Source organism: Euprymna scolopes, chromosome 33 (genome assembly GCF_053919585.1).
Source record: "Euprymna scolopes isolate OS-2025 chromosome 33, ASM5391958v1, whole genome shotgun sequence".
In the NCBI taxonomy this organism is placed as follows: Eukaryota; Metazoa; Mollusca; class Cephalopoda; order Sepiida; family Sepiolidae; genus Euprymna; species Euprymna scolopes.
Window position 1 is genome coordinate 54084888 of NC_136514.1, and position 27239 is coordinate 54112126.

At 36.6% G+C, this 27239-nt stretch overlaps 1 protein-coding gene across 4 annotated transcripts in view; it reads left to right on the forward strand.

Annotated features, from left to right (window-relative positions):
- LOC145258222 (semaphorin-5A-like) overlaps positions 1–27239 on the forward strand; it is a 457393-nt gene that overhangs the window by 279416 nt on the left and 150738 nt on the right. Inside the window, exon 1 of one of the 4 annotated variants that reach the window (XM_080116170.1) lies at positions 13974–14155. The exons of the other annotated variants lie outside the window; for them this stretch is intronic. The gene's annotated coding sequence lies outside the window, so the exon portion shown is untranslated. Of the gene's footprint in view, positions 1–13973; positions 14156–27239 lie in introns of those variants that run through there. 4 annotated transcript variants of the gene reach the window in all.

The following is a 27239-nucleotide window of genomic DNA, read 5'->3' on the forward strand; positions in this document are numbered from 1 at the left end:
ATTTTTCATTTTGTTTTAGTTGAGGATTGCGCATCCTACCGAATGTTAGGCATTCACCTGCCTACTCAGAGATTCTAATCGTCCGATTTAGTGTATTTTTTATATTTGGTTAGCCGAGAATATTTGCCAGGTATTTTTTTTTTTTTAATTTTTAATTTTTTTTTTTTTTTTTTTTTACATTCTTTTTCATGGCTCCGGTTGCTACTGTAATTACTGGAATAACAGATTTTCCCGTCACTCTAGTTTATTTCCATGCCCTTTTCTCTTCTCTGCAACCTCTTTCTCACAGACGATACGTTGCGAGCCTGTCTCTGCTTTATCGTTATTTTCATGGCAAGTGCTCGTCTGGGCTCCAATCTATGGTCCCTGATGGCCAAACTGTCACAGGAAACGCTCGTCTAGCTTAAAACTCTATCAATAACTTCCCCTACTCTTTATCTGTGCCTAAACCTAAACGTAGATTCCATGAACAAAGCTTCTTTGTTAGAACTGCACATATGTGTAACTGTCTTTCGTTTACCTGCTTTCCAGCCGACTCCAATATGATCGTTTTCAAGTTTTACATGAACAAATTCTTGAGGAACCGTCCCCCCCTAAGTAATCCAATTTACTAAATTTACACTACGAACGATTAATATGATAGTGTCCTATGTACTACTGTGCACTTTTTAGCCCTTATTCTCGAGTGGCCTCTGGTCCTTGATAAGTGGTGACTCCTATGTAAGAAAGAAATGTCGTACATAAATTCTTGATATTTTGTTATTTTTCCCCCTTTCAAATCTGCTTAACATGGCATGGTTTGGAGATACTAACGTCTAGTAATTTGCTTCTTTCTCCATTAATATAAGTTTTAAAATGTGGAAACAAATAAACGAAAAAAAAAACTAAATTGTAATAACTGCATTACGTGCAGCGCTAGGTTAATACAGTTAGTACTAAATGAACGGAAGTAAAATAAAAGTATTGCTGCCAATGCTTGTATTTTCACATTTACAGCGTGTGCTTTCTGTCAAATTTCTGACCAGTTTCTGTTTTAATATTTTAATTTTACGACACTTAAGAGAGCAAATATAAACGGATTTTTATTGGTCAAAAATGATTTCAAGTGTCCTGTAAAACCGACAAGGTGCTCAATGTTCGCACAACAAGGAAATGTAGCTAGAATAGGTTTTTACCGAAACTGATTATAATCTTAGCTCTTGTAAGTCACAAGAGAACGTATATCCGTTAGTCGTTGGAAATGGTCAGAATACACGTTAATCTATCCATTTGTGTGTAGGAGTTACGTACGTGTTCCTGTGACCCAGCAGCGTGTACAAGAACAATAATCCCAAGCAGTTGCCACAAAACCAGATATTTGCATCGGGTGTCAATTAGTTTAAAAATAAAACATGCGCCTTTAGTAAATTTCATTTCCTTTGTTTAGAAGGAAAGAAAGAGTAAGGGATATGGCTATGAGAGTAAGTATGCTAAACTAGGTATCTATTATCGTTCATTTAATCAACGTTGGTTTCTCCAAGGTATGTTTTTATGGATTTTTATCATACAAAATACATGTTAGTATATACGTTAGTTTTCGGATTGAATTATATTCAAAAAGAATAAATTATAATTATTTTATATAGTCGTGATTCGTGAATACCTTCTCGCATGCAACCTTAAGTTATATCAACAATTTGTACTCTCTCTTGCTGCATTTTTTATGTTTTCTCCTTTATTCTCTCATCCCCTCTCCTTTATTCTCTCACTTCCTTCATCCTCTCACCCCCTCTCCTTCATCCTCTCACCCCCTCTCCTTTATCCTTTCACCCCCTCTCCTTTATCCTTTCACCCCCTCTCCTTTATCCTTTCACCCCCTCTCCTTTATCCTTTCACCCCCTCTGCTTTATCCTCTCATTCCCTCTCTTTTATCCTCTCATTCCCTCTCTTTTATCCTCTCACTCCCTCTTTTTTATCCTCTCACTCCCTCTTTTTTATCCTCTCACTCCCTCTTTTTTATCCTCTCACTCCCTCTTTTTTATCCTCTCACTCCCTCTTTTTTATCCTCTCACTCCCTCTTTTTTATCCTCTCACTCCCTCTTTTTTATTCTCTCACCCCCTCTCTTTTATTCTCTCACCCCCTCTCTTTTATTCTCTCACCCCCTCTCTTTTATTCTCTCACCCCCTCTCTTTTATTCTCTCACCCCCTCTCTTTTATTCTCTCACCCCCTCTCTTTTATTCTCTCACCCCCTCTCTTTTATTCTCTCACCCCCTCTCTTTTATTCTCTCACCCCCTCTCTTTTATTCTCTCACCCCCTCTTTTATTCTCTCACCCCTCTCTTTTATTCTCTCACCCCTCTCTTTTATTCTCTCACCCCTCTCTTTTATTCTCTCACCCCTCTCTTTTATTCTCTCACCCCTCTCTTTTATTCTCTCACCCCTCTCTTTTATTCTCTCACCCCTCTCTTTTATTCTCTCACCCCTCTCTTTTATTCTCTCACCCCCTCTCTTTTATTCTCTCACCCCCTCTCTTTTATTCTCTCTTTTATTCTCTCACCCCTCTCTTTTATTCTCTCACCCCTCTCTTTTATTCTCTCACCCCTCTCTTTTATTCTCTCACCCCTCTCTTTTATTCTCTCACCCCTCTCTTTTATTCTCTCACCCCCTCTCTTTTATTCTCTCACCCCCTCTCTTTTATTCTCTCACCCCCTCTCTTTTATTCTCTCACCCCCTCTCTTTTATTCTCTCACCCCCTCTTTTATTCTCTCACCCCCTCTTTTATTCTCTCACCCCCTCTTTTATTCTCTCACCCCCTCTTTTATTCTCTCACCCCCTCTTTTATTCTCTCACCCCCTCTCTTTTATTCTCTCACCCCCTCTCTTTTATTCTCTCACCCCCTCTCTTTTATTCTCTCACTGGGGCTGTCTCACTGTCTTTTTCTCTCTTAATATCTCGATTTCTCAACATGTCTCTCTCCTTCCTCACCTGTATCTCTCCTTCCTAACCTGTATCTCTCCTTCCTAACCTGTATCTCTCCTTCCTAACCTGTATCTCTCCTTCCTAACCTGTATCTCGCCTCATTAACCTGTATCTCTCCTCATTAACCTGTCTCTCTCCTCATTAACCTGTCTCTCTCCTCATTAACCTGTCTCTCTCCTCATTAACCTGTCTCTCTCCTCATTAACCTGTCTCTCTCCTCCCTAACCTGTCTCTCTCCTCCCTAACCTGTCTCTCTCCTCCCTAACCTGTCTCTCTCCTTCCTAACCTGTCTCTTTCTCTGGCTCTCTCTACCTGTCTCTCTGGCTCTCTCTATTGCTCTCACTGCCTGTCTCTCTCTCTCTTTTAAACTGTCCCTCTCTCTCAGCCTTTTACTCTCAACCTCTCCCTCTCACTCTCAAATTATATCTCTCAACTTGTCTTTCTAAATCACCTTTTTTTCAGCCTGTCTCACTCTTTCTCTAACTCTAACACTCTTTCTCGGCCAGTTTCATTATCTCTTATTCTTTCTCTTTCAGTTCACATTCTCACTCCTCTCTTTTTCCATCCGTTTTTCTATTTTTCTCTCGAGCTCTTCCTTTGTCTACATATAATTTCTTAGCACAATTTTGTCTTTCTTAGCAAAATTAAGTATCACTACAGTCAATACTGCTATTTAACTAGTTTTCGTCTCTGAAGATTAGTACTGCATTTCATTCTACACATTTTTGACAGTAGATTGTCATTTAAATATATTGGATATAGACTTTCTCTTTAATGTCAGCGTTGCGTGTGTGTAGTTGGCGTTTGTCATATGTGGGTTATAGCTGTAAGATAGTTGTCAGGGCGTAGCATTCTAAAACTTGACACAGTCTGCCGCACCAGGTTATTTATGGACAAATGTCGGACACTAACCAGGCCGCTGGGGGTAAACTATGCGATTTAAAAGAGTGCATAAATGACCTCCTCGTGCGCCGGCTCTCGATATGACGATCTTCAAAATCACTTGTGTGTTGGGTGGTTGATAAAATGCAATCTATATTAAAGTATCGGCGGACTGATAGGTGCGCTCAACGACATCATCGGCCAGTTCGTAATCCGCATTATCCAACTTCGTTTGATAACGATGTTGTATTGTATAATTAAGTTCCATGTTCGAATGTTGTCGATGCCATAGTTTGTGTTGGCACCCTTCAATTGGTCAGTTCTTATGGTATTTTTTAAAGAAACAAACCCACCAGAAAAAAAGACGAAGTATGCTAATCCATATGAATCCGGTTCCTGTGTTTGTCTCTGTAACTGCATAACATAGCAGTATTTGTAATTATATTCACAAATAGCTCATCGCGACTTCGTTAAGAGGCGTCGGTGTTAATATGTATAAGACTAGCATTTCAGTCCTCAATTAATGTTAGGCTCCACTGAGACATCTGCAAAGATGTAAATCGAAATATCCCGGATGTAGAATTACGCTCTATTAAACTAAGTGTCTTTTCTTTCGCACTACTTACCCTCCATTTTCATTCTTCTCCCTCTCTTATTCCCTATTCTCCATCTCTTTTCAACCTCTTATTTCCTTCTCCCTCCCTCTCCGTTTTTTATTCTTCCCTCCCTCTCCTTTTTTTTATTCTTCCCTCCCTCTCCTTTTTTTATTCTTCCCTCCCTCTCCTTTTTTATTCTTCCCTCCCTCTCCTTTTTTATTCTTCCCTCCCTCTCCTTTTTTATTCTTCCCTCCCTCTCCTTTTTTATTCTTCCTTCCTCCGTCTTCTCCCCCCTCCATTCTTTCTTCTGCCCCCCTCCATTCTTTCTTCTGCCCCCCTCCATTCTTTCTCTGCCCCCCTCCATTCTTTCTCTGCCCCCTTCCATTCTTTCTTCTGCCCCCCTCCATTCTTTCTTCTGCCCCCCTCCATTCTTTCTTCTGCCCCCCTCCATTCTTTCTTCTGCCCCCCTCCATTCTTTCTTCTGCCCCCCTCCATTCTTTCTTCTGCCCCCCTCCATTCTTTCTTCTGCCCCCCTCCATTCTTTCTTCTGCCCCCCTCCATTCTTTCTTCTGCCCCCCTCCATTCTTTCTTCTGCCCCCCCTCCATTCTTTCTTCTGCCCCCCCTCCATTCTTTCTTCTGCCCCCCCTCCATTCTTTCTTCTGCCCCCCCTCCATTCTTTCTTCTGCCCCCCTCCATTCTTTCTTCTGCCCCCCCTCCATTCTTTCTTCTGCCCCCCCTCCATTCTTTCTTCTGCCCCCCCTCCATTCTTTCTTCTGCCCCCCCTCCATTCTTTCTTCTGCCCCCCCTCCATTCTTTCTTCTGCCCCCCCTCCATTCTTTCTTCTGCCCCCCCTCCATTCTTTCTTCTGCCCCCCCTCCATTCTTTCTTCTGCCCCCCCTCCATTCTTTCTTCTGCCCCCCCTCCATTCTTTCTTCTGCCCCCCCTCCATTCTTTCTTCTGCCCCCCCTCCATTCTTTCTTCTGCCCCCCCTCCATTCTTTCTTCTGCCCCCCCTCCATTCTTTCTTCTGCCCCCCCTCCATTCTTTCTTCTGCCCCCCCTCCATTCTTTCTTCTGCCCCCCCTCCATTCTTTCTTCTGCCCCCCTCCATTCTTTCTTCTGCCCCCCCTCCATTCTTTCTTCTGCCCCCCTCCATTCTTTCTTCTGCCCCCCCTCCATTCTTTCTTCTGCCCCCCCTCCATTCTTTCTTCTGCCCCCCCTCCATTCTTTCTTCTGCCCCCCCATCCATTCTTTCTTCTGCCCCCCCATCCATTCTTTCTTCTGCCCCCCCATCCATTCTTTCTTCTGCCCCCCCATCCATTCTTTCTTCTGCCCCCCCATCCATTCTTTCTTCTGCCCCCCCATCCATTCTTTCTTCTGCCCCCCCATCCATTCTTTCTTCTGCCCCCCCATCCATTCTTTCTTCTGCCCCCCCATCCATTCTTTCTTCTGCCCCCCCATCCATTCTTTCTTCTGCCCCCCCATCCATTCTTTCTTCTGCCCCCCCATCCATTCTTTCTTCTGCCCCCCCATCCATTCTTTCTTCTGCCCCCCCATCCATTCTTTCTTCTGCCCCCCCATCCATTCTTTCTTCTGCCCCCCCATCCATTCTTTCTTCTGCCCCCCCATCCATTCTTTCTTCTGCCCCCCCATCCATTCTTTCTTCTGCCCCCCCATCCATTCTTTCTTCTGCCCCCCCATCCATTCTTTCTTCTGCCCCCCCATCCATTCTTTCTTCTGCCCCCCCATCCATTCTTTCTTCTGCCCCCCCATCCATTCTTTCTTCTGCCCCCCCATCCATTCTTTCTTCTGCCCCCCCTCCATTCTTTCTTCTGCCCCCCCTCCATTCTTTCTTCTGCCCCCCTCCATTCTTTCTTCTGCCCCCCCTCCATTCTTTCTTCTGCCCCCCCTCCATTCTTTCTTCTGCCCCCCCTCCATTCTTTCTTCTGCCCCCCCTCCATTCTTTCTTCTGCCCCCCCTCCATTCTTTCTTCTGCCCCCCCTCCATTCTTTCTTCTGCCCCCCCTCCATTCTTTCTTCTGCCCCCCCTCCATTCTTTCTTCTGCCCCCCCCTCCATTCTTTCTTCTGCCCCCCCTCCATTCTTTCTTCTGCCCCCCCTCCATTCTTTCTTCTGCCCCCCCATCCATTCTTTCTTCTGCCCCCCCATCCATTCTTTCTTCTGCCCCCCCATCCATTCTTTCTTCTGCCCCCCCATCCATTCTTTCTTCTGCCCCCCCATCCATTCTTTCTTCTGCCCCCCCATCCATTCTTTCTTCTGCCCCCCCATCCATTCTTTCTTCTGCCCCCCCATCCATTCTTTCTTCTGCCCCCCCATCCATTCTTTCTTCTGCCCCCCCATCCATTCTTTCTTCTGCCCCCCCATCCATTCTTTCTTCTGCCCCCCCATCCATTCTTTCTTCTGCCCCCCCATCCATTCTTTCTTCTGCCCCCCCATCCATTCTTTCTTCTGCCCCCCCATCCATTCTTTCTTCTGCCCCCCCATCCATTCTTTCTTCTGCCCCCCCATCCATTCTTTCTTCTGCCCCCCCATCCATTCTTTCTTCTGCCCCCCCATCCATTCTTTCTTCTGCCCCCCCATCCATTCTTTCTTCTGCCCCCCCATCCATTCTTTCTTCTGCCCCCCCTCCATTCTTTCTTCTGCCCCCCCTCCATTCTTTCTTCTGCCCCCCCTCCATTCTTTCTTCTGCCCCCCCTCCATACTTTCTCTGCCCCCCTCCATTCTTTCTTCTCCCCACTCTCCTATCTCCTCCAATATTTCTCCCCATCTCCTATCCCTCTCTCTTATAAAACTTTCTCCTCTTTTCCCCTCTTTCTTTCTCCTCTTTTCCCCTCTTTCTTTCTCCTCTTTTCCCCTCTTTCTTTCTCCCCCTTTTTCTTTCTTTCTCCCCCTTTTTCTTTCTTTCTCCCCCTTTTTCTTTCTTTCTCCCCCTTTTTCTTTCTTTCTCCCCCTTTTTCTTTCTTTCTCCCCCTTTTCTCTTCGGTCACTCTCTCCCCTCTGCTTGGTCTCATCTCTTCTCCTTTATGTTTCCTTTTTTATTTGGATAATGTTTTTTATTACTATCATTTTTAATTAGCTAATATTATTTTGTTATTTTTAATTACCTAATATGTAAAAAGATGCACAAGAAGGTATATATATATATATATATATATATATATATATATATATATATATATATATATATAGCAATCCACAAATAGCTGTATAACGATATAATATGAGTAACACTTCCAACTAAAAATTTCCAGTGAATTTAATCCTAAATTTTACTTAAGACACCGTAAGTTTAACGTGAGACATTTCTCATGATAAAAACATTTAACAATTTATTTCGAATAAGTATTCTAGATATAAATTTTAGTATCATTATATCATGATATTTTACTTTTGTACGGGGACATAAAACACAAACTGTTGCATATCCCGTCCGTCCCGTTCTAAGACATTTATTCTACTAGTGTTATGTGTGTGTGCGTTGTGTATAATTTTTCAAGTGACCCTTCTCATCACTCAGTAAGATACGATCAACGACAGGAAGAGCATTTCCGTCAGTTTCTGGGCTAATTGGTTTTCAATTAATTGGGCCATATTGTTCTTCCTGTACGCAATTGGCAAAAAAACTGGACACTGCCCTGGCCAAATATATACCAAAACCCTTAAGATCTACTCCACATTTCCAACCTTTTTTTCTTCATATTTTGCAATCTCTCAGTTTATTATTATTTTAGGATTGTCTTTTTCGATCGAAATGTGGAACGTATGAAAATACAAGGAACAATAAGAATATATAGCTACGTATAATGAACCTTATATAGATATACTAGCAGTTCATCCCGGCTTTGCTCGGTCCCTATGTACTGTTCATAACTTTATGTGTGTTATATATATATATATATATATATATATATATATCAATTTTACCCATGTCCAGGTAACCTTCATGTAAAATTCTAACTGTTTAGACCCAAAATTAGCGGAGGAGCTTGGTAGAGCCAGCAAAGGTCCACTTTTTCAACTTTGACCTCTTGGCAGCCGAATTCTTGCCCCAAAACTAAGTGAAAAGCTTGTTGCATGTCTGAATATCCTTTGTGTAAAATTTTCGGCTAAAACCGATTAAAAAGCTTGCCCTATGTCTGAATATATTTTTTGTAAATTTCAAATATTTAAGCCAAAACTTGGCTGAGTAATTTAGTAGAGACCGCAAAAGATTTTACCTTTGCGGTCTCTAGCAAACTATTCAGCTAATTATTGGCCTAAACATTTTAAATTTTACATGAAGGGTATTCAGACATACAGCAAGCCTTTTTATTAGCTTTTATGCGAACATGTCGCTGTCAAGAGGTCAAAGTTGAAAGAGTTGACCTTTGCAGACTCTATCACCTCCTCCGCCAATTTTGGGTCTAAACCCTTGAAATGTTAGGTGTAGGTTACCTGGACACGAGTCAATTTCTTTTAATATATGCACATAAAATTATAAACGGTACATAGGGCCCGAGCAAAGCCGGGCTAAAATGCTAGTAATAAATATTTATCTAACTGGAAAAAAGTGGAATATTGGTAGTATAATCGGGTGTGTTATCTCTCCATTACTGTTTGTGTTGATAATCGAAATATTGCATAGTGCCGAAACCGACACTAATAAGAAAAGGATTCTTCTATTAAGACGTATATGGATGATTTCATTTTAGTAACAGAATCCATATCACACATGGAGCAAATCATTATCGGTATGACCTTTCCAAATGGACTCCGATAAAAATAAAGCCTTCAAAATATCAGGTTTATCTATAGTTATCGGATCCTGCAAGTAAACGAAGTTCTTTGTTGACATCCAACAATCCGCGAAGAAAGCATCAAAAGCCTAGGTTGCTGTTATTCTCTACCTCTGACTGGTCGACATCGTTAGCAGGACTTGTACAGAATGCTAAATGATGGATTACGCTCAATTGATAAGTATAACATGGAAAACAAAGATAAAATATAACGGATTTACTTTGGATTAATTCCCAAGCTATCATGGCTAATGCAGATTTAATTAATTTGGTGGTTTTGGGGTAGACGAAAATGATTTCGGAAAAAAAAAATCATCTTGAGGAAGTCAAACACATTGCTACATGTGTAGGTCAAAATAAACAAGGCGCATGGACCAAGAAAGTGTAAAAACAAATCACGTGACGCGACCTTAAATACATGGAACTTTAAAACTTATACCTTCTTGTGAAGAAAGCCTACGATATCTTTCCTACGCAAGGTAACATTATGTCTGGGGATTAACTATATCCGATCGATGCAGATCAATTGAAAATACTTCGAACCTAAAATATATTCTCACTGGACGCAAGTATTCCCTAAGAAGCTACACTTGGAGACACGATTTGAAATTGTTGCGGAGACTTCGAAGATGTGTTGGGTGACAGCCAATAAAGTTCAAAATGCCATCAGTAGAGCAAATTTTGTTAAAGGAAAGAGCTCCAAATCTTTATGAAAAATAAATAGAATTCGTTAGTGTTTGATAGCCACAAAGACTTACACGTGGCATTTGACTGAGAACGACAGCTTGTATTTCCAACTAAAATAGCATTAACCCATCAGCGTCCGGTTATCGTAATTTGGTCCGCTAATTTTAATAACGTTTTCGTCGTGGAATTAACAATTTCATTTGAGGAAAATTGTGACTGGGCACACTAGCGTAACTTGGAAAGCTACGAATATCTACACAACAATTTGTCAGAAGCAGTTAAGAAACCATTGTATTTTCTATCGAAGTCGGATGCCGAGGTTTTATTGTCAACTTAACCTCCGCGTCCTTTATTAATCTTGGCTTTCCCCCCATTAGACAAAATGCTCTGTTTGCATTAGCGTAAATATGGTAATCTCATAAAGTAATGGCAATCCGACAAATTCTGGTGGTATCGTGAGATACTGCTGGGATATTCTGGGATATTGGTAATAGTGTTTCTGGGCCGAAGCCATGCCTGAACGCAGAGTCATAATTTAATGAAGCCTTCATTGTTATTTGATTTTACAAAGCTATACATTACGCTAATTAGCAACCGCTTGGCCACTTTTTGTAGGGCTTAACTAAGATGTACGGTAAAGTGCCTGTCAGTGTTAGGTCGCCTTTAATGTATTATAGTGTTCGTTATGAACGGAGACCAAACGTTATTATCCTAACACCTAGGGTGGACCTCATGACTATCCGGTCTCCAATCTGTAGGACTCTTACAAATTGCTTTTTATTTTCTACAGATTTTTAACTTTCCCAATAGCGCAGAAAGACTGCTGTTCCTGACATGTTTAAATGTATCAGATATTTAAATATAATAATTGCATTATGGAAAATTTCAGAAAAAGTCTGGCATTCGCGCCAAAAAAGTTGCTAGCCTGATAGGATTCTTAAAGTGAAACACAAACGTTTATTTGCTTGTAATATATATATATATATATATATATATATATATATATATATATATATATATATATACTCTGAAAAATATTTAAAAATGGAAATAATCAATATGGCGTAATGGAAAAATAAAAAGGTATTTGCAGCTTCTCTTCCAATTTCCGGATTTTAACCATGTCAAATCACACTTCCTTTCCTTTTGACGGATTCACTGTTGCTATTTCCTCTAATGAAATAAGGGCATAATAGATTCACTGATCGATATAATAATTAAGTGATTGATTTTTCGCTGCGGAACAGATACTGTCAGGAATTGTATAAGTAAACTGAGCTAAAGGTATAAATTATAAGATGGTTAACATCATGAATTTTAGAATATAATTTTTTGACATTATATATATATATATATATATATATATATATATATATACATACTGTGTGTGTATGTTCATTCTTTTTAAACTAAGTAAAAATATTTACTATGTTCTGCTTCCTAGGAATATAAATTTGTCTCTGAGTTGTTTGAATTCCCAACATTCAACAAAACATGTTTGAGACAAATTATACTACTAGTAAAATAAAATCGGTGCGATATAAATACATGTTTGGTTTGGTATGTTTATTTCTAATTTATATGTAAATTCATTTTTATTGAATTAAATTCATTGCAGGAATCATGAACGAAAGTATCAAAATATACATTAAAAGCATACATTTCTTCATTATCGTGTGTGTGTGTGTGTGTGTGGTGCGTCCGGTGTTTGAGAACATTTATTACATTTTTAAGGCGAATAAAAATACAAACAACACGTGTGTAATCAAATAAAACTACATTGGTACAGAAGAGACATTCTTATTTAATAATTTTCTTTAATGACCGCTTATATTGGAGATCTAAACTTTTAGCAGACGCGTATAAATTGGTACTCATCGATGTTGTCTCATAATCTGACTATGGACGCTCTCAGAGAACCGTTGGTGTTGTGAGGGTGTCTATTAACATCTCTTTCAACAACGCTCTATACGTAATAATCCAACGGATTAAGGTATGGAGAGCTTGGAGGCCACAAGTCGCAGGCTGCGGGCATGTGATTATGGAAATTTTCCGCTCTTCTTGGGTGGTTTGAGCCTTATGTGACAGTGCAGAGTCATGTTTAAAAACGTGGGGGCTTCCGTTTATTATTCTATCGATCCAAAGCTTATGAACAGTGCCTAGGATATCAATGTAAGCAGCAAAATTGACTTAATTCTTTCGGAAAGGAATGTGGTAACATCTTATGTCCTTCATTGCGAACAACCCTTAAAACCATAGCAGTTGCAGGAAATGTTCAGTGCATGAACTTTGAAACATCGGACGGTCAACATATAGCCATCGTTCATTCGTTCTGTTTAAATGTTGGTCCTAGTTAAAATTCTTTCCGAGGTCTGTCTTGTTCGGAAGGATGTTTTAATTTGTTTAAAAATCTCTTGGATCTCACTAAACGGTTTTCTTTTGTGTTCTCTGATATAAATGGTCACTCTCGTCATCACTTTCGACTTGTTTTGAAGATTCTCATGGACAGTTCCTCGAATTGGGTCTTCGGAAACCCTGAGATATTTTGCATTTTGAAATAAAAGTTATAATAATTTTATTATATCATCAGAACGCTAAGAAAACGTAAGAGGGGTAAAATAATAAAAAAGAAACCCCTTTTAATCCATAACATTTCGAAGCTAAATGCTTATCATCAGATTAGGAGAATGGCAAGAATTATTCCGAATTCAAATATAAAAACTGGCTCAAGAACATTTAGATATGAAAAAAGAATGAATGAATATAAAAATACGGTAAAAAAAAATCTAAAAATATAAAAAAAATAAGTAACAAAAAATATAAAATTGGAAGGGTTGCATGCGCATATGTAAATAATTAAAATGGGTTTATATGAAATAATGTGGATCGTAAAAGAAGCACAAATAATAAAAGAAGGAAAAGAAAACGATAGAGAAGATAGATGTGGAAGTTGAGAAAGAAGGAAAGGAGATAGACAAAACAAATAAGGGACGCGGAAATACGTGTATTTCTAACACAATCTAAAAGTCAGGAAAATAGTATACAAAACTTTTTAATAACCCGGGTATAAAAAAAAAACTTTCAACTATTTAGAACTAAAAAAACAAAACAAAAAAGACTGTTTAGAACTTTAAAAATAAAAAACTAAACATTTTTATACAAGTTAAAATAAAATATTTACAGTATGCTTCCGGAAAGAAAAGAATATGGTAAATATTTTCGAAACCAACAATGTGAAATGCGGGGGAAATTAAAAAAGTAAATTATTACAAATTAATCATATATATATATATATATATATATATATATATATATATATATATATATATAATCACTCCTGAGTAGCCTTATTTAATTGCAAACTACAAATAAGCAAATGCATTTACACTGACTATATATACACACACACAGAGTAAAACGAGTCATACTTGTGAATTAAAAATCAGTTTCAAAAAGAAAAAGAAACAAAATCAACTCGATTGTACTATCGTTTCAGAAACGATGTTTATTTTATTTAAATTGACAATAAATATTGACAATAATTTGACAAAAGTTTTGTCCTTTATAAACTAATTCTCCTCATCAGAAAAAGGGGGCAATTAAAGACACCAACATAAAATTAGCATTCTAGTCGTTTTAATTCACAATTATTAATCGTTTTACTCGATGTTAATATAGCTCTAGGATATCTATACCTATTGAGCTTATTACATATCTACAGTACAATGAGCATTGTTTTCTTTTTATAGTATTAATACATTTACTAATACATTAAAATGAACTCTGCTCTTTAGAATACAGGTCTACTTCCCTCTAAGAAATTATATATATATATATATATATATATATATATATATATATATATGAGAGAGAGAACTTTTGCTTGGCCTCATTTAATTGCCTTATAAACTGTGTAAAAATTATTGTACTTCCTTGTAGTTGTGGCCAGCACGCCGCGACCCGCAAATTGTCAGCTTTTCTTCCTACTTTAAAGAAAGAAAGAACAAGCGCCCGTCATTTCCGTAGCTAACCTCCTCCCACCATCTCCGGCCGTTTTGAATGGACACTCGCCACCAATTTCTTACTCTCCCTACTTCGCCGTTCATTCATTTACTTCTGCCAGCTACAACTGAACATAAATTGGTGTGCTTTTCAGTTGAAACAATAATACCAGACTGGACTTTACTTTATGTTCGCTTTTTACTTCTACATCGGACATGGATTTTACCAAACCTTCGGTAAGAGTATTTGTTGATTCATTTCATATCTAAATCTCTTTATATTTATCTATATATAAAGTTGGGTATGTTTATATGTTTGGATATTTCTACTTACAGGGATAATCCCTAAACTAAATAACTATGTATTATATATTTTTAAGCACAGCTCCCACGCGCAGGAGGTCTAAATGTGAGCTATATTTAGTTCATTGTTTCTAAATGTGTTTTTTATTGTATTGCTTTTAGTGGAAAGGGAATAAAAGTCGGTTGGAAGTTTTTTCGTGAAAATAAAAATACGAAAAATATTTGCGCCATACATATCAATCGACAACTAAATATTCTCCGATTTCCACTTTTTTTGAGTATCAGAAAGATTATTAATAACATCTGTATAAAACCATCAATTTGAAAAATTCAAATCTTCAAATTTGCATTGAAGCTTATCCATAGTTATGAGTAGGGCTATGACAACGCAATATTCTTTTCGTTGTTTTGACTCTCGCTATATATCGGACACAGTTAATCAACCGAGAACCACACTACTCTGTATAAAAGCATACAAGATATCAACGGATACACACTAGAGAGCCAACACAATGAAAAGAATATGCTGTTGTAACCCCTAGTTATTAGACACAAATAAGCAAGCTTCCTTGAATTACACTTTCTTAAGTCCCTTTAACCAAAAACTTTAAATTTTAAACATAAATCATCATAAATTGTTTAATGGATTTTGAACTAACTTAGAAAAAGGAGTTTAGATATGGAGTTAGGTCTCAATATATTTTGATTTTTTAATCCTTGTAATGTAGACGCGAATTCTTCCAGTCGATTTATATGTAAGTGGCAATATATGCATGCGTTCCCTATACGGAGATATGATAGAGAAATCCACGTAAGTAATTAAAAATGTATTGGTATGTGGAGTGTTCTGGGGAAAAGCCGATGGATATGGTTTATATTCTTGAAGTCACCCTCCATGAGATCCTTAGAGGCACAACCACCCTTAAAACTCAACTGTCATATTTTGATGAAATCTATATGTTAAAAATCTCTACGTGTTCATTAATGCGCCGAATTTCTACATCCCTCCGTAAAGGGGCGTTTGAAAAAAAAAAACAACTAAAATGCGTATATCCGCTGTTAATGAACCATTAGAATAATTTATAAAATCAGATAGTTTTTGAAAATTGCAATTACTTTTGACTATATTGTTGTCCGAAACGGAGGAGAATTTCCATTAAAACACAAAAATATGGTCTCATGCACCTATGGAAAATGGTAGCGTATTCCAGTGAATTGTGAGCAACAACAGGTCTTGCTGATAATTATTATACTAAATAGTATTAATTAACTTTGTTTTTTATTAAATCATTGTTTTATATCTCTTAATTACACAAAGCATTAGTTCTAGGATTGAGTTATGTATGTAAAATATGTTTTAATTATAAATAAGGTAACAAATCAGCCATCTTTTCCTTCAATAAATGTATGTCTATTTATCATACAGTTTCTCACTTCATATGTATTCAAACACTCTCTTATATTTTTTTGTGTCCGATTCATATTTTTTCCAGTTGTTTTCGTAATTTCCGTATACGCTGTATACTTAGATTAAGAAAATAGTACACCTGCTCATAGAGACGTCGGATTTACATCGTGGGAAAGTTAAAAACTAAATTTACAAAATATTCTGTAAATTAATTTTACTTTATTCTCACAAATGAACAACTCAGTGTTCGGTACATCCTATACCCCTTACCATCCCTCAAAATAAAATATAAAATTATAGGTATGGTGTAACCCGGATAAAAGAGACTTCTCATATGGGCGCTCCAACTCTCTAATATCCGGGTTACATTTCTCTCCGGTGTTCTTATATCCGTGTTATACTTTGTATTAACGCAGGCTCTAATTTGGGGCCAGAAAAAATCTCTTATATCCGGGTTACAATGCATATGAAACTAATTAAACGATAATTATAAGTTAAAAAAAGTTTCCAACTGATGTAATTTATCCTCAGCCTGGTACATATTCTGGTTGGTTCTCGCTGTGTTCTCTTAGGCTTTATCTTCTCTTTGAAATGAGGTTAGTTTATTCATGATATATCGAGAGGCTGCTAATGCATTTTACGTAGGGAAACAGCGCACTTATACTAATGTGCTCCCAATTCAAATCAACACGGAACTTTTTGACTAACTTACTAAGAGGTAAATAATATATATAGTAATGAAATCAAAAGGATGTAGTGTTTACATGATCTACGCAATGGTAAACTTCAATCTAATATAAACGCCAGTGTTTATATATAGATAATTTAATCCCAACCGAATAAAAAAGCTCAATACGCAATAGAGAGTACAGTTTATTATAAGAGAAAGAAATTAAAACTGTAAGTTGAACTTTACAATTAATTAGGACTTTGTAAGTTGTTTCTTTTTATTATTCAGTCGAACAATAAATTTAGTTTTAATTTTCTTATATATATATATATATATATATATATATATTATTTGAGGGTAAACAGTTGCATATGGTCGCTACAAATAGCTAAAAAGAAAAAAAAATTGTGGCGTCGAGAGGTTCCGGGTCGCTAGAGGACGTCTCATTGACTGAAATAGGTGGCTATTTGTAGCGACAATATGTAACTGTTTACCCTAAAATAAAAAAATAAAAAATACATTAAAAAAATGTTGCTCTTTTTATTGAACACTCTCTAAAAACCTTGTTGTTTCCATTAGTCCCAACTTTTGAACACCTCAAACCTATATATATATATCGAAAGTCATCCCCTCTTTTCGATAGTCTAGCCTTAATTTAAACCTACGTCACTTCCGGTTTGACGGTGATCGTAACAGCAAAGACATCAGGTTTTTCCCCGTTCTTTTCCTCTTTCACGATATTGGTTCGAGGCTGCCTTCCTACTACGACATTTTTTTTTTTTGCTCAACATACACCTCCCTCCGCCGTGCTAGAAATGTTAGTATATATATATATATATATATATATATATATATATATATATATATATATATATATATATATATAATATGAAAGCGAGAGATAGTGTAGGTTAATATCTCACACCTACTTTTACCCCAGGCGTTCTTTGCATAACACGTGCGTACTTCATAAACTTGGACGACCTCGATTATTAATATCTGTACGTAAGCCTGGGCATGATAAGGTGTTATCGAATGTAAACAAGTAGGGCGGTGATATGTCACCTTAATGTGTTATTCAAAGTAATAAACGTCTCAATATGAAACATATTGGTCATTCGTAAAAAAAAAAAAAATGACATGATTTATGACGATGATTACACTACACATATTTTTATACATGCGAACGTGTCGCACAAAAAAAAAAAACTGTCATGTATGTACAGTTAGCTCGAAGTCGGAGAAAGTTTTTTTCGTGAAAATTAAGATACGACAAATATTTGCGCAATGCATATCACGTAAAAAATAAATATATCCCAAATACTAGTTTCTAAGAATCTGAAAGATTATTAATCAGGCATATATATATATATATATATATATATATATATATATATATATATATATATATATATATATAATTATATATAACCAGCAGTTTGAAAAATTCAAATATTCAGATTTGCATTGAAGTTTATCCATAGTTACCAGTAGGGCTAGGACAACAGCATATTCTTTTCATTCTTTGGACTCTCGTGTGTATCTGTTGATGTCTTATATGCTTTTATATAGAGTGATGTGGTTCTCAGTTGATTAACTGTGTCGGATATATACTCGAGATTCAAAACAATGAAAAGAATAAGCTGTTGTTATAGCCCTAGTTATTAGACACAGATAAGTATGTTTCCTTGGATTACATTTGTTCTTAAGTCCCCTTAACCATACACCTTAAATTTTAAACATATAGAGACACATTTCCTGCCTAATTCATTACTAACGTTGTCGCTTATAAATTTAGCACCTATCACAGAAGCCGCTTCTGCCTTAGTAAAAAATATGCCTTATTAGGGGACGAAAACAGGTTTCTTATTAACCACGCTTCCTTCACTTTATCTGTAAATGTCCGTCGATCTAGGACGATTTTTTTTTTTTTATGATCGCTTCTTACATAAGATCCCTTGCTTTCTGGAATTCCATTCTTGTTCCCTGTTTCCCATCTGTACATTCATGTAGTATTTACTATAAACTTTGGACAAATATTTATGTGCAAACCATTCAACTCGGTTTGCCTACAATATATCCCCTGTCACAGTCAGATAGCATAAATATCAATAAGCAATAATGAACCAATTTAAGAGACATCAAAATATTTATAGCAGAATGAACTAAGAGGGTTGTTCCAAAAGGAAGGCCTCCTATTTTTTTACTAAAAATAACGAAAACGAAGGCGCAAGGAGGACACTTAAAACGAGCGACCTTTTGTGCTGCAGAATTTATTTTTCTACATAGTTACCACCATTCTCAATTCACTTTTGCCAGCTTCTTCTGATTCTTCGGTCGTAAAAGTCCAGAGCGTGATTTATCGCTAGGGCTATGACAGCAGCATATGTTTTCATTGTTTTGACTCTCGAGTATATATCCGACACAGTTAGGCATAGTTCATCAACTGAAAACCACATCACTCTATATAAAAACATATAAGATATCAACGGATACACACTTGAGAGTCAAAACAACGAAAAGAATATGCTGTTACCCTAACCCTATTTATCACTCGCATCCATGTCGTCACTTTGAAATCAACGAAGCCATTTTCTGTGCTGGCACCAACTAATTCGCTCTCATAAACGTTCGACAAGCGCCGGTGAATGTTAATCAATTCAATTTTTTTTCTATATGGTTGAATTCAATGACACATCTGCTTCTGGCGCACGTTCATAACAGAGGATGTTTTCTTAGAATCTCACATCGTCAATATCTGCAACATTGAAATTGAAACATTCCGGTCATGAATGCATAAGTTCAGTCATCATATCAATGCAATTTGTAATCCCTTCTAATCCATTCGAGCGACATAAAAATACTCAGCCATTACTTTTGGAACATCCCTCTTAATTTATCGTTGTGACACAGAAAAGTTTTACGTCAAGATCGGAACCATTAATGAGCTCTTAGCAATGGTCGCTCTTCTACGTTTGCCAAGGGCTCTTGATGTAAGTACTAAAACAGTTCAGTGCAAAGGTGATACGTGAGAACAAAGCGACGTTGGTGAACGGTGTGTGTTGGACTCAGTTTGCGGATCAGCGGTAGAAGGGAGGGGGTCGATTGGCATCGGTTTTTGATTGCCACTTCGGAGAAACTTTTACAACATTTAGGCCGAATGACGTCAGTTATTTTTACCGACTAATTTATCACATCAAAATTAGCCTCTTATGTGCTACCAGTAGCATGAGGTCATCTGTGTTTGAATTGCTAGCAACGAAAAAAAAAGGACAAACATACATACGGGAAAAGAATTCGGTCGTAGAATAACAAGAAAAGAAACTAAACAGGGACGTTTCTTCGGACTAATACGTTTAGCGATGCTAATGTTACTTCAAACTTCAACATTTAATGAATTTAATTATTATGGATAAAAAATTATCCATGGACATGGCTTATGAGCGCGAATAATTATACAGTAATGCATGTATGAAATAAGCATTCCAATTAATTAAATAACTATACAGAAGTTGAATCCCGCAATCAGAGAGCTTGGCTCGAAACACGTGTGTGGTAAGTGTTGATACATTATGTTGAACAAAGAGGGCGGCAGTAAATCAAATCGGCGAAGAATCTATGCAGCCACGATCTCGAGTGTCGAGTAATTATTAGTAACAAAGATGGCGCCTTGGATTAAAAAAAAAGAATTGTACAAACATTAGTCATGGGGAAAGTAAATTTTTGCCAGATCTGATTTGCCGGGATAACTTTGGTTGCACGCTTAGGGAGCATTATAGTGGTAAAATGGCCCGCAAATCCTTCGTCCATACATTTGTTTGCACTTTTGTCCATTATCGCGCCTTGGATATTTTTTGAAATTTTGGCCAAACATTAGTCATGGTGGAAGTAAATTTTTCACTTTTGGAGAGGGACCCCGCATGCTCGGCTTGTTTCGGTTAAAAACCACTGCACCTCGAAATTACTACCTGTTTCTTTTTTCTTTTTCTTACATCCTTACAACAATGATTATTTACTAATATAATGATATTCGAAAAGGAGGCTACATCAAAGGGGGGCCACTCTCATATTCTTGTTTAGATTTGCCTGATTGGACTTTTTTAAGCTAACTTTCGGGAATTTGGCCTTTTTGAGACAGTTTGGCGTTTACAAAACTTATTTAGCCTTTTTTAAAAGCGTAACGTACGGACAACCAAATGAAGGAACAAGCAGAATATTATGGACATTAATATTAACTCCAGATAAGAGCCGTCTGCTCTATAGTTTTTTTTTTTTAATATCTAATGGAAAAACAGACGGACATTTTAAGTAGCCTGACTGTTCAGTATACCTCCAAATCTGATAGATCCCTAGAGACATTTTAAGAAAACGGGTAGTGATGTGGTGTCAGTTTTTATCTGCTTGGTTCAAGAGACAAAGAAGTCTTGGTCGTAAGATGTATTGATGTTCGTTTGGAAAAGAGATTTGACCATTCTTCAAGTCCGTCGGTTGCGGAGTACATAATTCTGTAATTTTGGAAAAATAAAAATATTATACTTCATTATATATATATATATATATATATATATATATATATATATATATATATATATATATAATCTTCAACTACTTACCGATAGTGTTTGTCTTGATTACTTTTTTTTTTTTGTCAACCACTTTCGTAATATTAATGCTGAATCCAGTAATTTGGGAAAAAGTCTTATGCTTCAATTTCTTTATTTAGCTCTTGTGTTTGGTTTGTTCATTTTGTATTCTATTCTATTTTATGTGTTATTTAATCCCAAATGCTGAACTTCACTGTGCACTAACGGGGGACCCTGCATGCTTCACTTGTTTTCTTTTGAACTCTACGAAGCATAATTGAGTTTTTCAAAGAGGAAGTACAAGGAGCAATAACATTGAAGTTTGGCGCATTTTAAGTCAGAAAGCCCGTATCTAAAAACAGTATCATCTGGTAAGATCCTCTTTATTAAAGTGGTGAACTGTGTGTCAACGTAACCTTAGATTAACACCTATTTACGTGCTTCAACTTGACTTATAATCTTCCAAGGAGAAACAATTGGTTGTTAAAGGATGACTCAAGCTATATGGTTGACTCTAAGCCCAGTGTCAAAATCACTCATCGATTACGACAAGCGGACAATTACGAACTGCCAGTGTACGCACACAAACGCAATTATCTAGCTACGAGACTATTTTAAATCTATGCAATTCACTAGCTAAAAGACTATTTTAAATCTACGCAATTCATTAGCAACGAGACTATTTTAAATCCACGCAATTCGCTAGCTACAAGACTATTTTACATCTATGCAATTCACTAGCTACGAGACTATTTTACATCTATGCAATTCACTAGCTACGAGACTATTTTAAATCTATGCAATTCACTAGCTACGAGACTATTTTACATCTATGCAATTCACTAGCTACGAGACTATTTTACATCTATGCAATTCACTAGCTACGAGACTATTTTACATCTATGCAATTCACTAGCTACGAGACTATTTTACATCTATGCAATTCACTAGCTACGAGACTATTTTACATCTATGCAATTCACTAGCTACGAGACTATTTTACATCTATGCAATTCACTAGCTACGAGACTATTTTACATCTATGCAATTCACTAGCTACGAGACTATTTTACATCTATGCAATTCACTAGCTACGAGACTATTTTACATCTATGCAATTCACTAGCTACGAGACTATTTTACATCTATGCAATTCACTAGCAACGAGACTATTTTACATCTATGCAATTCACTAGCTACGAGACTATTTTACATCTACGCAATTCACTAGCTACGAGACTATTTTACATCTATGCAATTCACTAGCTACGAGACTATTTTACATCTATGCAATTCACTAGCTACGAGACTATTTTACATCTATGCAATTCACTAGCTACGAGACTATTTTACATCTATGCAATTCACTAGCTACGAGACTATTTTACATCTATGCAATTCACTAGCTACGAGACTATTTTACATCTATGCAATTCACTAGCTACGAGACTATTTTACATCTATGCAATTCACTAGCTACGAGACTATTTTACATCTATGCAATTCACTAGCTACGAGACTATTTTACATCTATGCAATTCACTAGCTACGAGACTATTTTACATCTATGCAATTCACTAGCAACGAGACTATTTTACATCTATGCAATTCACTAGCTACGAGACTATTTTACATCTATGCAATTCACTAGCTACGAGACTATTTTACATCTACGCAATTCACTAGCTACGAGACTATTTTACATCTATGCAATTCACTAGCTACGAGACTATTTTACATCTATGCAATTCACTAGCTACGAGACTATTTTACATCTATGCAATTCACTAGCTACGAGACTATTTTACATCTATGCAATTCACTAGCTACGAGACTATTTTACATCTATGCAATTCACTAGCTACGAGACTATTTTACATCTATGCAATTCACTAGCTACGAGACTATTTTACATCTATGCAATTCACTAGCTACGAGACTATTTTACATCTATGCAATTCACTAGCTACGAGACTATTTTACATCTATGCAATTCACTAGCTACGAGACTATTTTACATCTACGCACACAAACGTAATTCACTAGCTACGAAATTATTTTTAATCTAGGCGTGGCAGAGCGACCCGCCAAACAATTGTTTTAGACACAGACAATACATTACTTAATGACGTGGATGTGCAGATATAATGAAAACTTTTTATAATAATGTCATGTGAGTATTTAACGATGAAATATATTTTTATTGTTTTTAAATATATATTTAAATATATTTTTAAAGTGGGACAAACAAACACACAGTCTCATATAGATGCGTCCACGGATCTAATACTTTTTTCAAATCCACCCAAGTATTGCAACTCCTTGGTGTTTTTCTAAAGATGCCCATCGTAAACTGATTAGTTGTCCAGGGTTTCTTCTAAATTACACATATCTTGATAGAACACGATTCAGCCTCTAAATTCCATCAAGTTTTTTTTTCGATCACATAAATCTCACTCCCATTTAGAAATTAATTTGCTTGTTTTCGGTTATATAAATAAGCGGTCTATCATTTAGAAAGGGTTGGTAGGGTCTTATTAAAAAAAATGTTTGTATGTTTTCCCTACTCCACCTGTTATTCCATTATTAAGTGGGACAGATCCTAGAGTAATTATTTCTGTGGTAACTGAGATAGTTATAGTAACGATCCCTTCTCTACTATTATATGAAAAGGAAGATTATTTGCGCGTCTGTCTGTGTGAGGTTATTCCCCATGGACTCGAAAATAGCTGATCTAATTTTTATGAGATTTCACATGAAGGTACTTTATTTGCCTGGCAGTGTCCTTAGATAAGTTTTGTAGCGGATTGTCTTCCAGGAATATTGATAATCGAAATAATCCGATGAAAAAGGAACATGTGATTTAAACCACAAGTTAACACTGTACACAGCCTTACATCACAAGGGCATTTGAAAAGCTTTATTCGCGCAGAGAGGCATGGCAGATAAAACTAACTTTTACGTTCTTAGATATGACGGAGAGATTAAGTTGAAAACTTAGCGATTTCACTGATTTCGATGACAGTAAAAATAGAGGAGTGTGAAACATTCATTGATTCTAAGAAAATCTCGGGCAACGTCTTGTCTCTCTGCTAGTTAGGATATAACATTTTTATCACTTTGAACAGAATATTACCAACGGCTTCTTTTTTATCACAATTTTGATCGTCTTATGACTATTTTTTTTTAAATTAATATAATACATATGCAATAGATTCATGCGTTACTTTTCTGAAAATAATTATTTCAAAGTGTAATATCTATTCTGAAACTACACTTCATAATTTCAGTATTCTGGCAGTTATGAAAGTTCTGACAGATATGAAAGTAAGCTATCTAAAAGTGACCCCATTTTAATTTTTGTCTCCATCCAGAATGCTCCTTTTCGCGGAACTGGATTTTGTCTACATTAAAACCCGACTTAGTACCGAAATCTTGCACTATTGCCAGATAGGTAAATAAGTGCCCCTTACTTGTCAAATTTGATATGCTGAAACTCTTTACGAGCTCTTTTTAGAACTGCCAACGACCGCTATAAACAGGTGGTAAAAAACGCAAAGGCACTATGCCTAATGTGTTTAATTCAAACATACAGGGTCGAACGATAAAACTTTTGCCCTGAAAAGGCATGATTTTCTTTCCGTTTGATAAAAACCGGCTTCGTTTTTACTTACAAACCATCTACTAGTAAGCCTATTGTGTAGAGCGATAGGATCTTTTTATAGTGTTCGAAAATGAGACAATGTTCAACGACAAGGTCGAGATGCGCCGCTGTACAAGTCATGCTCTCTACCGATCCAAGTCATGACAACAGGACCATTGCCAGCACCCTCAAAAAGTGCGTCAGTGTTCATAGCTTTTAAACTTTCTGAAATAAAAAAAATATATAACATCATTTTAGAACGATCTTCGATTAATAAACCTATGTTTTAAAGTACTTGTAAAACATTTAAAAGATGCAATAGATTCATAAGTTACTTTTCTGTAACTTATGTCGTTGGGTGTTTGTTTTGTTTTTACAACCCTTTTCAGATTATTTAATGCCGAATCCAGTTCTTTTGGAAATAGTATTCATGTTGCATCCAATTATTTTGTAGGTGTTTATTCGTCAAGCTCTTTGTATCTTCAATCATTAGTTTGTACTGTTTGATTTCATTGTTTTATATTGGATTTTCTCATTTTGGTTCCCTGCCCTGAAAAACACGAGTTTTACAATATAAGTGAGAAAAAGGGTTACAGCATTAATGTTTGGTACATTTTAAGTTAGGAAACCAGTCAGGAAGTGGGGGGGGAGATAGAAACGGAGAGGGAAATAAGAAAGAAAAAGGGGGAAAGGTGTGTTGTTGTTTTTGGCTTTGCAGAAAATAATTAAATTTTGCAAAAACAAAAAAAGCATCAATGTTAGATGCATTTCATCGCAGGAAGCCAATATCTTCAGACGACCTGATCTGGTAGCATCACACTTATGCCATTTTATTTCTACCTTCAGTCGTTTTAGTCGGACACTTCCTGATCTTTTAAGTTTTCGTGTCCGCCGTACAAGGCGTTTACATGTGTCCTAGTTCGTTGTATGTCTGTGACTCTGAGTGCACGCATTGGTCTATCTCTATAAAAAATACATATGTATATGTTAATATATTTGCATGTACATAATTAATTCCTAAACTGATTAACCGATAATTATAGATTCTAAAATAAAGCGGCAATGCGTAAAGGGCTGTAAGGTAGGCCATAGTATGTTTTCTTCGTTCAGTCTCAAGAGACAATGGACACCCCTGTACGAGTAGCTGCGTATGTAATTATGATGAAATGGTTGCACAATCCGCGACCACATCTCTCCTAAATCGGCACTATTTGGATCTAATAGCAAGGAGAGGCCCAAGACTAACTGAAAACAATGGCGAAATAATTGTAGAGAACATAGAGCACTTGCACTTCCCAAATGGTCACCCAGTTTGATGCTGACCAGGCGTAACGTTGCCTAACTTCGCGGGTTTGACGAGGATCGGTGTGTCAACGTGATTATGCCGTATTTTAAACTTTACGTAATATGTTAAAACGGTTAAAATCTATTTAAAATGATTTAATTATGAAATCTCAATAGTAACTATAAAAAATAAATGACTATTTTCGAAATGTCTGTATTTTAAGTATTTTACCAGTTGTATATTATGAATACAATTTCTCATTTGAATATGTAAATATACTAGTTTGGATTAGATTTGATCCATAATGATTAGATATCAATTAAGAAAGATTATCTCAATTAAAGTTTCGTAAGGCCACTTAAGCTTAAGCCTTAAATATTATACATTTTCTTGAATCAAAAACATATAATGAAGTTGAATCCAAATAGAAATAAATATTCTGGCTATAAGATTTAATGTCATTTTAATCTTCGTGGAAGAATAAAGTTGCAAAAATGTTGTGTTCGATTAATCAATTTTATTTGCCTTCGGACGGGTATTCTTCTAGATAATTCTAAAACATGATAGATATTGCGTTCAGACGTTTAATAACTACAAAGATATTGGTATGCCATAAAAGAGACAAAAGCAGTCCGACAATTGAAAGCTTTCTACCGCTTGTAATTGCGCCAGATGATAACAAACATAATTATAAAGGATAGACCATGAATGCAATTTACAAAAGCGAATTGATTATTCTACAGGGAATCTATCTCTTAGAAAGTAAAAAAAAAAACAAAAAACATTACATCATTGGGTAAAGTGGGGACCGGTACGCCTAAAATAAAACGCTGTATAACGCCCACCACTTTGGAGGTTAAGAACTGGGCTAAGGATGCGCAAATACAAAACCGTTATAATAATAGTTGTTTGGCAGTATCAATATTCTCAGGTGGTCGCCAAAAAATAAATAAATAAAATAAAACGCGTCTAGAACTATTAATAGGCCACAGCCTGTCTAAGCTAATGTAATGATAACAAGGAGTACAAAGTTCCCTGGAATGTAACCTTTCGAAAGCATTTGACATGTGAATTAAAGATGTTCCAGTAGATCTTGACTCTCATTATTCCGCAAAATATAAATGGACAACTACAGATTCACGGACCATCGAAGACAAACGGACACCAATAAAAAAAAGCCGAGGCTTCGTATTGATGAAATTATAACAACGGGTATCCGTTGTCTCACAATCCATATATCCATAAAAGTGAAAGTGTCTGTTTGTGTACATTTCCCTACGCAATAACTCTGTAATTTTCAGTCTACAGACTCAAAATTTGATATACAGGGTAGAAAGATTTGGGAAAATCTTTGTAATCCGTTTTCGGCCAGAAATTTGACTGTTAATGGGTCAAAGTTCAACGATGTGACATTTGGGAACTCTACCAA